Source organism: Astatotilapia calliptera, chromosome 2 (genome assembly GCF_964374335.1).
Source record: "Astatotilapia calliptera chromosome 2, fAstCal68.1, whole genome shotgun sequence".
Lineage (NCBI taxonomy): Eukaryota > Metazoa > Chordata > Actinopteri > Cichliformes > Cichlidae > Astatotilapia > Astatotilapia calliptera.
Genome location: NC_137423.1, coordinates 18,603,423 through 18,615,100, shown reverse-complemented (window position 1 = coordinate 18,615,100; position 11,678 = coordinate 18,603,423). Strand labels below are relative to the sequence as shown.

At 39.8% G+C, this 11,678-nt stretch overlaps 1 long non-coding RNA gene across 1 annotated transcript; it reads left to right on the top strand.

Annotated features, from left to right (window-relative positions):
- The first annotated feature begins 5,833 nt into the window (after positions 1 to 5,833).
- On the top strand, positions 5,834 to 9,962 carry LOC145430834 (uncharacterized). The gene is made up of 2 exons (XR_013911157.1): positions 5,834 to 6,002; positions 9,596 to 9,962. It is a non-coding gene; the product is annotated as an uncharacterized LOC145430834 (long non-coding RNA).
- The last annotated feature ends 1,716 nt before the right edge of the window (positions 9,963 to 11,678 follow it).

Below are 11,678 nucleotides of genomic sequence, written 5' to 3'. Positions count from 1 at the left end.
GGAGAACATGCAAACTCCACACAGAAAGACCCCGGCCTGATGGTGGAATTGAACTCAGGACCTTCTTGCTGTGCGGCAACAGTGCTAACCACCGTGCGGTGCAAATTGTCATGACATATTAATGATCAAGGAACTGACCTCACAGCCCATTGTTCATTCAGTGGGCTAGCTACGTCCAATTACCTGGATGATTGAGAATGCATTAAGCTATATGATGGAACAGTTCTCATGTTAGTTGATCTGTCGTCAGTTTTACACACTCATCCAACTTTATTTGAATGCTGCTCCTCATTATTGCCAATATTCTGCATTGTTAGATATGTCCAAGTATCACAGCAGTATCAGCAATCAAGGAAAAATGTCTTGAATGGTTTATTGAATTACCTCTTTCATTTGTCAGTAATGATATGTTGCAACGCAGTAAAGATAAATGCAGTCCACGGGATTACTGCGAAGGAAAACAAAATGTCAGTCACTTGCCTCACTCTTCCCACCTTCTGTGTGATGTATTCAGTGGGGTTCCACTATTGAGTGGGAGGACTCAACAAGGCAGTCACCATTAACCGTCTCTCACTTCCTGCTGTCAAACTCTACCTCATACTTTCTATCATTTCTACTCTTTGATCCCCAGTGTGTTGTCAGCAGGTCCATATCCTGTCACTGAACTGGCACACCACTTTTCCTATGTGACAACTTTATCTTGGCTTCATTTTCCCCTCCAAAACTCTACAGTATAATCTTTTTTTTAAAAGTTACTCCTACTTTCTAGGATTTCTTCTAAGTGCTGTCAAGTCAAGAAGCATCTAAACCATTTTGTTGAGGAGTCACTTAAAGTAGCAATATCTAACCTACCTCTTCACACTGTTGCTTTGTTTATGAACAATTATAATATCCATATATATTTTTATTATTGTTAATTTTATTATTGTTGGTACTACTTCTGCAATAATCATACTACAATTATTACAATAAAACAATTGACCAAATGTGGGGTTTCTTATTTCATCTTATCAGTTTTTGGGCAGAGGGTCATTCAGAGAAATTTATTTTTTCCTTGCACCTTTTTGCTGTACACTGCATAACTTGTCTCAATCAAGAATCATTTAAATAGAAATAAACAGGAACCCCAAACCCTACCCTAACTGTAGTTGGATTGCCAGAACAGGCTTTCCAATATCGCCCAAGGCTACTAGGTGCCAAACCCATCAATGTAAGTTTCCTTTGATTGCAGACTTATCCAAGAACTGATGTCCACTGTCTGTGGTATTTGTGACTCTCTTGTTTTTCAGGTGCAAAATTATTGAAAGCCTGCCTCACAAAGTTAGATTTCATGTGAACAGGCATTTTTTTGATGCAGTGTCACTCCATTCAGCAAATTTCTGTTTCAGTCTTGTTTGCTGCAACACCAATCAACGACTTCCGAGTACAGATTGCCAATTAATTAAGATAATTCTAAATTGTAACTCTTAAAAAATAAATAACTCACAAAAAATATAGAAGCCTACAATGCTGATGTTATTACCCATTCTTTCAAATGGAGCCAAAATGAGTTTTCAACATTTCAAGTATGTGTTTCAGGCAATAACGACAGAAAATTGTGAAAGAAAAAGTATTTCCATAATTGTTTTGAACAGTTGTGACAGAATTTTGCACCATTTTAAAATGTTTTACAAGCCAAAAGGATAATTTGAGTCACAATATTTTTCTAATGAACTCCACATCAACCAACAACAGTAATACATTTAACATTTAAAGGAATGAATGAATAAAAATGAGCTCATGATGAGTTTTTGTTGTTCTGCACTGAGTACTTACTTACCTACGGTGTACATTTTAGGACATCGTCAGGTCTCGGGAAAAAAGTTGTCAGGTACAGGCACGTGCAGAGGGGGGGGCTTGAGGGGCTTGAGCACCCGCCCCTTTCCTGATGGGTGCCCAAAGTGCCCTTTTGTTGAGGCAACTTTTTAAAAAAAAATTATTATTTTTTTTTATGTGTGTGTGCGTGCGTGCGGAGTCCTGTCTGTGCCCCTCAACAATAATATTTACAGTGGGGCAAAAAAGTATTTAGTCAGCCACCGATTGTGCAAGTTCCCCCACTTAAAATGATGACAGAGGTCAGTAATTTGCACCAGAGGTACACTTCAACTGTGAGAGACAGAATGTGAAAAAAAAATCCATGAATCCACATGGTAGGATTTGTAAAGAATTTATTCGTAAATCAGGGTGGAAAATAAGTATTTGGTCAATAACAAAAATACAACTCAATACTTTGTAACATAACCTTTGTTGGCAATAACAGAGGTCAAACGTTTACTATAGGTCTTTACCAGGTTTGCACACACACAGTAGCTGGTATTTTGGCCCATTCCTCCATGCAGATCTTCTCGAGAGCAGTGATGTTTTGGGGCTGTCGCCGAGCAACTTTCAACTCCCGCCACAGATTTTCTATGGGGTTGAGGTCTGGAGACTGGCTAGGCCACTCCAGGACTTTCAAATGCTTCTTACGGAGCCACTCCTTTGTTGCCCGGGCGGTGTGTTTTGGATCATTGTCATGTTGGAAGACCCAGCCTCGTTTCATCTTCAAAGTTCTCACTGATGGAAGGAGGTTTTGGCTCAAAATCTCACCATACATGGCCCCATTCATTCTGTCCTTAACACGGATCAGTTGTCCTGTCCCCTTGGCAGAAAAACAGCCCCATAGCATGATGTTTCCACCCCCATGCTTCACAGTAGGTATGGTGTTCTTGGGATGCAACTCAGTATTCTTCTTCCTCCAAACACGACGAGTTGAGTTTATACCAAAAAGTTCTACTTTGGTTTCATCTGACCACATGACATTCTCCCAATCCTCTGCTGTATCATCCATGTGCTCTCTGGCAAACTTCAGACGGGCCTGGACATGCACTGGCTTCAGCAGCGGAACACGTCTGGCACTGCGGGATTTGATTCCCTGCCGTTGTAGTGTGTTACTGATGGTGACCTTTGTTACTTTGGTCCCAGCTCTCTGCAGGTCATTCACCAGGTCCCCCCGTGTGGTTCTGGGATCTTTGCTCACCGTTCTCATGATCATTTTGACCCCACGGGATGAGATCTTGCGTGGAGCCCCAGATCGAGGGAGATTATCAGTGGTCTTGTATGTCTTCCATTTTCTGATGATTGCTCCCACAGTTGATTTTTTCACACCAAGCTGCTTGCCTATTGTAGATTCACTCTTCCCAGTCTGGTGCAGGTCTACAATACTTTTCCTGGTGTCCTTCCAAAGCTCTTTGGTCTTGGCCATGGCGGCGTTTGGAATCTGACTGTTTGAGGCTGTGGACAGGTGTCTTTTATACAGATGATGAGTTCAAACAGGTGCCATTCATACAGGTAACGAGTGGGGGACAGAAAAGCTTCTTACAGAAGACGTTACAGGTCTGTGAGAGCCAGAGATTTTCGTTGTTTGAGGTGACCAAATACTTATTTTCCACCCTAATTTACGAATAAATTCTTTACAAATCCTACCATGTGAATTCATGGATTTTTTTTTCACATTCTGTCTCTCACAGTTGAAGTGTACCTCTGGTGCAAATTACTGACCTCTGTCATCATTTTAAGTGGGGGAACTTGCACAATCGGTGGCTGACTAAATACTTTTTTGCCCCACTGTAATTATTAATCACAGTTTTGCTAAATAAAAGGATCTGGCTTGCATCAGTCATATGATCACATTTAACCAATGATCGCCCTTGACGGCAGAACGCGCTGGTTACGAGCCAGGAACGAGCTCACAAAGAGCACGCGCATTTTTAGCAGTCCGGAGCTGTAGGAGAAACACAAGTTAACTCAGAGACACAGACTGATGCGACAAAACCAGTAAGTAGGTGTACAGCGTACACTGTAGTGTATAGCACACAGGAGTATTAGCTTATTACGTACACGTTGGTAAGTTGTCTTGTTGCAACTGACGAACTGAAACAAACGAGCGTGCTGTGTGTGCAACAGCGCGACAAACATTACCTGTCCTTTTATTAACTGCACATGTAGTGCATGGTCATAGCTGCTGGCTACCTGGCTGTCATGGGTCTGTAGCTCTGTCACCGTTTTAGGGAACATATTTAGTTTTAAAGTAAGTTTCCGGGCTTTTCCTGCCTTTCTGGAGGGATTATATTTCACTAAAAAACGATCTAATATGCATGTCCACATAATAATTATTATAATTATAATATATTAAAAAACACGCTGTATTTTAAAGAACATACATTAAGAAGCAGATTATATTAGATTTATATTTTAAATAAGACAAAATTTGGATTTTACAGCAGTAAAATTATTTTTTTTTTGTGATCAACATTTTATTGATTTAAAACGGGGTTGGGGGGGGGGGGGGGTACAGACATATACAGCACAACTGTAAACTGCAGTAGCAAAGCAAACATTAGCAAACAAGGCATAGGGACAGCAAAGAAAAGACACAAAAACACAAAGTTAAAACCAATTATTGCCTCTTCCAGGAGATAACTTTGGATGAGAAGATTTTCCAAGCGTCAACAGTCGTGGGTCGAGCTTTATTTAATTTTGCTGTGGTATGTTCAAAACCAATAACACGGATAAGACATCGTCTCCAGAATGATTCCATACAAATGTCAGGACAGAACCATTGCTTTGTAATAGTCTTCTTTGCGGATGTAAATCCAGCGAACAACATTTTGCATTGCATTTGTTTTAAAGCAGTAAAATTATTGTATCTCTACAGTTTAAAAATGTAATAAGCTTTGCCCTGCACAGAGTGGATAGTGAAACAAATGGAATCATCATAATGACATTATTTCATATTTATTACTTCCCCCTCCTCATTGCTTTATTATTGTAGCTCTAGTAATAAATAATAATGTAAGGATTCTGGATCAGCACCATGATGCCCATAGTACAGTATTCTGAAGAAGTTCTAAAATGTCACTGTGTGTGCGTGCATGTGTGTGTTTTATTTAGATGGATTTTTAAAAAAAATATTACTCATGATATAACATTGTCCAGACATGCCTGGTAAGGACATGAGGAGGAAACAGTAGGAGCTGTGTGAGGCTACTAAAGGCAGTGCTATAACATTTTTCTGTCATCATTTTATTATAGATTAAGTGCAAGAGTTGTTAGGTGTGGATAATTAGACTATAGTTTATTGCAATAGCAAGTTGTGCCTTGTTCTCACATATTAAGTGGAGAGTGATATATGAAATGATGGGATGGAAGGAAGAAGAGAAGCAAAGAGTGATTCACAGGCAGAGCCTAAATTATTTCTCACAGTTTTTTGTTGCCTTATGGTTCCAAGCGCTGTCACCAATCTTTGCATTTTGTTATTATCTCATGACACTTGTTTAATCAGCTACCATCTCTCCTATGGACCTTTTAATGTCTACAGTCTCAGATCAACACAGCCCTGCCCTTCCCATATTAGATTCTTAATGAATGTGTGTTGTTGTTATTCAGCCTGGTTCAATGTTCCCCTTTTTAACTTTGAGCACCCGCCCCTTTAAACCTCTCTGCACGGCCCTGGTCAGGTATCAATCTCACACGAAAAAATGTCAGGTCTCAGACTCACACGAAAAAATTTCAGGTCTCAGACTCACATGAAAAAAATGTCAGGTCTCAGACTCACATGAAAAAATGTCAGGTTTCAGTCTCACATGAAAAAATGTCAGGTTTCAGTCTCACATGAAAAAATGTCAGGTCTCAGACTCACACGAAAAAATGTCAGGTCTCAGGAAACGAGCTATCAGACAGAGAGAAAATCTTCCTGCAGGTGGCGGTGTTGTCACGTCCCACCAATGACTGTAGTGACAGCTGCAGTCACGGAGAAACTTGCGTATCTCTGTTCGGGAATAGTAGATAGAGCGTAGGCTCTGAGAGGAGGGCCAGCGTTTACGCTTCGAAGACACGACCGAGTGTTTTAACCTGACAGCCTGAGGTGTTCTTCAGTAAACTGGACTACCCGACAGAAGGACCCGAGGCCCCGCTGCACTGTTTCGGTAAGTTAAATGTGTTTGCAAGCTACTCCGTAACTACCGTCCTTAGCTAGGTCTCAGGACCTAGCTAGCTAAGATGTCAGGGTTCGTTTAGCTAATCTGTGCAGGTGAATGTATTTACTAAAGAAATCAAGAGAAACGCCCCGGGCTACTCAGTCACTAATTACTGTTACTGTACTTTTATTACAAGTATTATATCGTAAAAGCAACAGGCTGCATCCTGCTTCAGCTCCTGTGCAGAGCTGAATATTAAAGATGTGCAAACCAGTGGCGGAGCGGGGGGGGTGGCTTACTGGGCTTAAGCCCGGGTTGTTTTTTTCAGAAGCCCGGGGTCTTTTGGAGTGTAATTTTTTCATAGTTAGATGCCTGGCTGACACTGTATAAAACAAAAACTACAAACATTATTCGAAGCACATAGTGCACACTGTGCATAAATCCCCCCTAATATTGGTATGATCCGAGCTATGACACTAAGGGGGCGGGGGCAGCTACTGCCTGCGCTGTTAGAGAAACGCAGCCAGGCAGACAGAGGAGAACTCAAGTTCGACCAGGTACCACAGCAAATCATTCGTACTGTACTGACGGTATATCACGAAAGATTGATATCAAACTGATCACTTGACTCATATTACATTACTTGCTCTTCGAGTGAATCAACAAATGGCGAAATGAAAAGCCGAACAACAACAGTGCTGTTTCTTTAGAGAGTCTTAGCTTATATGTGTGTTTATTTCATATATTCAGTTGTTACTCTCCACGGCTAAATAAATCGGTTTCAGTAATGCACTGATATACAAGAATGGACATAAGGGACTTCTTTCAAAGAAAAAACTCTGGTAGTATTTTATATATTATGCTTTGTATGTTGTTCAGTATATTTCTATGCAAAACAAGAGGAATTTCAATATACAGCAGTATATTCACAGTTGAAACCAGATATTTACATACACTTTATGGAAAACACAAGAACATTTTTTCACTGTACAACATCAATTTAGAGTAAACTTGTTTTGTTTTGGTTAAATAAATATTAAAATATCTTTTGAATTAGTTAAATGTCAGAATAAAGAGAGACAGAGCTGTCTATTTTTCATCACTTTCATCAAATTTAGGAGTACATATACACTAAGTTTATTGTTAATTAATAAGAAACTCCAGATGATTCCATTCTGAGCTGAAGAAGCTTCTGATAGGTTAGTAGAGTCCATGTGAGTAAATTGGTGGCACACCTGTGGATGCATATAAGGCAAAACACAGAGCCTGTTTCTTTAAAATGGGAAAATCAAGAGATGTCAACCAAATCACCTGGAAAAGAATTGTGGAGCTGCATAAGTGTGGCTCAATTTGAATACAATTTGGTGCCATTTGCAATTAAGAAATACAGACAATTTCTCTCTTTACTCTTAAAGTTAACAAATATGTTTTTTATATTTATCAATCTAAAAAAAATTAACATTTAGTCTGATTTGAGGTTACAATGAAAAAAGTGTTTTTATCTGAAGAGTATGTAAATATCTGGTTTCAACTGTATATTTGATGATTGTCAGCACAAAGAGGGAGAGAGAGGAACAGAGAGGGAGAGAGAGGAGAATGAGGACAGAACAATGATGATGGGATGATCAAGAGCAGGTGAGACACACATGTTAGTCAAATGGTTGTTTACCAAAAGTATCACCGTATCATAGGTACTCATGTATCTCCCCATATGGAAAAGAAATAGTAAAAACTTATATGATTTACTCATGAAAGTGGCCACTTTCTCATTACTTTCATATATTGTTTTAGTAAGTATCCAAAACATACAAGTTTCATTATATAATTCTTCAAGGGATCTTATATCTGTTTTCACTCTTGTATGCTTTTCATACAAGTTTCACACAAAACAGATACAAACTTTATAAGATTTATATATATCTTTTCCATATGGGTCGTACCTAGTGTTTCTTTTTAGGTTTGTTATTTTTCAAATTCTATATTTATTAAGTTATGCAGGCTTGTTTGCACAACAAGGCTAAATAATTATATAAACTTTTCTGAATCTAAATAGTGTACTTTGGTAGAATTAAAAAATAAGTGTAGTGCAGGTCTATGATGATTTTTAGTGCTTATATCATCTAGTTCTGATTCTGGTTCTGTCTTGGTTAAGTCCTCAGTAGTCCTGATTTTGAACCCTTGTAGTCCTGTTTTAATTCTGGATCAGTTCTGGGTCTGGTTGAATTGGGGTTTAGTCCCTGTGTCTTGATACAGCCCTGATTTTGTTCTGCCTTGCTGCTTAATTAAAAAAACTAGTTTAAGGTGTCTTGCATATGTGATATATTTTTTTTCCTATACGAAGTCATTCTTTTTTGAACAAAACTCAAAACAGAGCTTATTAATCTTTCAGTCATTTCTACACCCCCCCCCCCCCCCCCCAAAAAAAAAAAAAAAAAAACACATGCATACTACCCTTTAGGGCTAAGCCCCGGGTGTTTCGAATGTCTGGCTCCGCCTCTGGTGCAAACAACAGCATGTTTTCAGTCTCTGGCCACATCTGTAAGGACAGTAACGTTTTTTTTTAAAAGCTTGTACTTCAGTAACTCTTCATTAATAAGGAACTATGGATTAAAGTACTATCCGGTTGTTCAGTGATGACACGACGAATCCTACTTCCGGGCCTAAAGTAGTCTGCGTTTAATATGGCTTTTGTGTTGTTAACATGTTTAATGTTATGTATTTTCTTCTATTTGATCTCCAAAAGCTCCTAAAACAGTCAGTGATCACTGTTGGCCTCCCTCGGCTTTTATTACCGCTAATCATTTATTTAAGCTCAGTTTTTAAAACCTTAGGATGTAACTACAGCCCAGCCCATGCAGCAGTATATGAATGACTAACCTATTGTGGATGGATTATCTCAGTTGTTCTCCTGGCTGAAGTTTGGTCCTTTTACAGCATCCTGCCATGCGATTACATTTGTTCCTGACCACCGAGAACACTCACGTTAACTTTTATCGAGTGGAAAAAAAAGTTAGCTTGTTTATATTATGCTAACATAGCTGTGTCGCTAGCGGTCACGTAGCACATCATTATATACCAGCTAGCCCAACTTCAGTAACCCTACAAACGTCACTGCTTTTTAGTTTTCTGTCTTCATTTATGCTGGAAGTACGTTTTAATTTGTTTCCAAAACCCTGCAGTCAGGACATGCTATATTGTATTTAGACAGAAGCTAGCGAGCTAACTCCCTGCTAACTTCTAACTCTGTTAAATGTCACAAATTCAGTTTTCATGGATGCCTGGATGTTAAACTCAATTGTTACACCTGGTAGAGCAGAACGCTGATCATTTTATTAAAGATGAAAGACTTTAGACAGTTTTTCAACTCTCAGTAATGCCATAGTGATCGTTTGATATATGGACCTGCAGCGGAGTTTAGGTCCAGACACGGCTAGTGACGTCAGACTGAACAACCGGATAGTGTACTGTAATACTGAAAAAAAAATGTAAGAGAAGAACTTTAGATCCTGAGTGTGTGAGGACAGAAAAATTAGCTTTATTTCAATTTTGAGGGATAAAATTTATATCTGAGTTTGATGGTTCTGTTCTCTTTGTGATTACAGGAGCTGCCCTCAGATTCCGACCTCAGCCCCATCGAGTGTCAGCAGACAGATCATCCAACATGTTCACATGTTAACTGCAAAATGAACTGATGAAAACAGTACAAAGGTTAAAGTACCACATGTGCTGTAGTGAAAGCTGCAGCTGTTTTATTAATAAAGTCAAAGACAAAAAGTCAAAAGGATTAATCACTCATGTAACCGTGTCACTATATTAACAGGACCTCAGTTTGTATCTCAGACCTGCACACCTTCCGTTTTAAACAGTTGATGTACTCAGCTGCATGAAGAGCATATGAGATTTTGTCTAACACAATTAAATAAAACCTGATGACGGTCAAATTTCATCACTTGTATGTTGAACTACAAACTTGTCATCTGGAATTCTTTCACAGTTTTTTGCAGATAGTGTGTTATTTACTATAAAGTGATTCAGTTATTCATACCAGAGTAACCAGAGAGGATCATATATTCTTAAATATATAACTTTCTACAGGACTGAATATCATATATTTATATAAAAGTCTGGAGCCTTTGGGGAGTAGCCGAGTATTTATAACATTACACAAAGCAAAGGTCTCCATCACAGTGTTCATGAAATGCTGGGTTTATCCATCTCCTGGGGCAGGCCTACAGAGGAGTGCTGAAGATTTCCCTGTGAGGGAGCTGCTGGTGAAGATCATGAGTCCTGCTTGGTCAATGCCATGAGCTTCAGTCTTCCTGATGTTTCTTAAATGATGCCTTTTTGAGTGGGTCAACAGAACTTCTGGCACAGGACAGCTGTGATGAAAGAAAGGGAAGAAGTTTCTCCAAACCTCTGGACCCAGGAAACCCAGCTTGGTCCTGATGGTCTCCCTCACTAGTTTCTCTCCAGGGTGAATGTAGCTGTTGATATAATATGGACTCTATTATTAAATGAAAAGAACAAATTAGACTACATTACTGAGACGTTCTGCTGATGTTTTTAAAGTCTCCATGTTACCAGGATATAGAGGGCTCTGAAGATTTAAACAGTTTTAGATCCATTACACTCACAGTCTTATGTTAAAATCTCAAAGGACAGCATTATATTTTTGATATTAACAGTAACTCTGGGCGTCTGTAGAGTGTGCAGCTGATCTCATCGCTGTCTAAAAATGGATAACAAAACCTAAGGAATGTTTCAATAACACAGACTATTAGAGTAGCAGGTGTGTAGCATTGCTAACTAGCTAGCAACAAGCCTCCAACACAGTGCGTATGCTAGCGGCTAATCTAGCAAACGAAATAACAACAGAGCGATTTTAGAACTATAAGATGATAAACTGTGTGTCTTTTTTTTATAACAGTGACATGGTTGTATTTACCTTAATTAAACGAGTCGTCAGTCATGGTAAACCAGCAAAAAAACTCGAGCAGCCGGGCTACATAAAAAGTGTAGGGGGGCGTGTTTGCGGTCACCAGCGGGTGTGTGGGCGGGAGCGTTACACAGTCGCTCCACCTCAAGTCACTACTCCAAATTTGCAAGATGGCAGCCTCCATCTGAGTCTGAGACCTGACATTTTTTCATGTGAGTCTGAGACCTGACATTTTTTCATGTGAGACTGAGACCTGACATTTTCATGTGAGACTGAGACCTGACATTTTTTCATGTGAGTCTGAGACCTGACATTTTTTCATGTGAGACTGAGACCTGACATTTTTTCATGTGAGTCTGAGACCTGGCATTTTTTCATGTGAGTCTGAGACCTGGCATTTTTTCATGTGAGACTGAGACCTGACATTTTTTCATGTGAGACTGAGACCTGGCATTTTTTCATGCTTCTGCTATCTTTTATGGTGTGGTCTGCTGGGGCGGCAGCATCTCTGCTGGGGACAGGAAGAGACTGAACAGGGTGATCCGAAGGGCCAGCTCTGTTCTAGGATGCCCTCTGGACCCAGTGGAGGTGGTGAGTGACAGGAGAATGGCGGCTAAGCTGTCATCCCTGTTGGACAACGTCTCCCACCCCATGCAGCAGACTGTGACAGCACTGAGCAGCTCCTTCAGTGGGAGACTGCGGCACCCACGGTGTGGGACGGAGAGATTTCGCAGGTCTTTCCTCCCCAC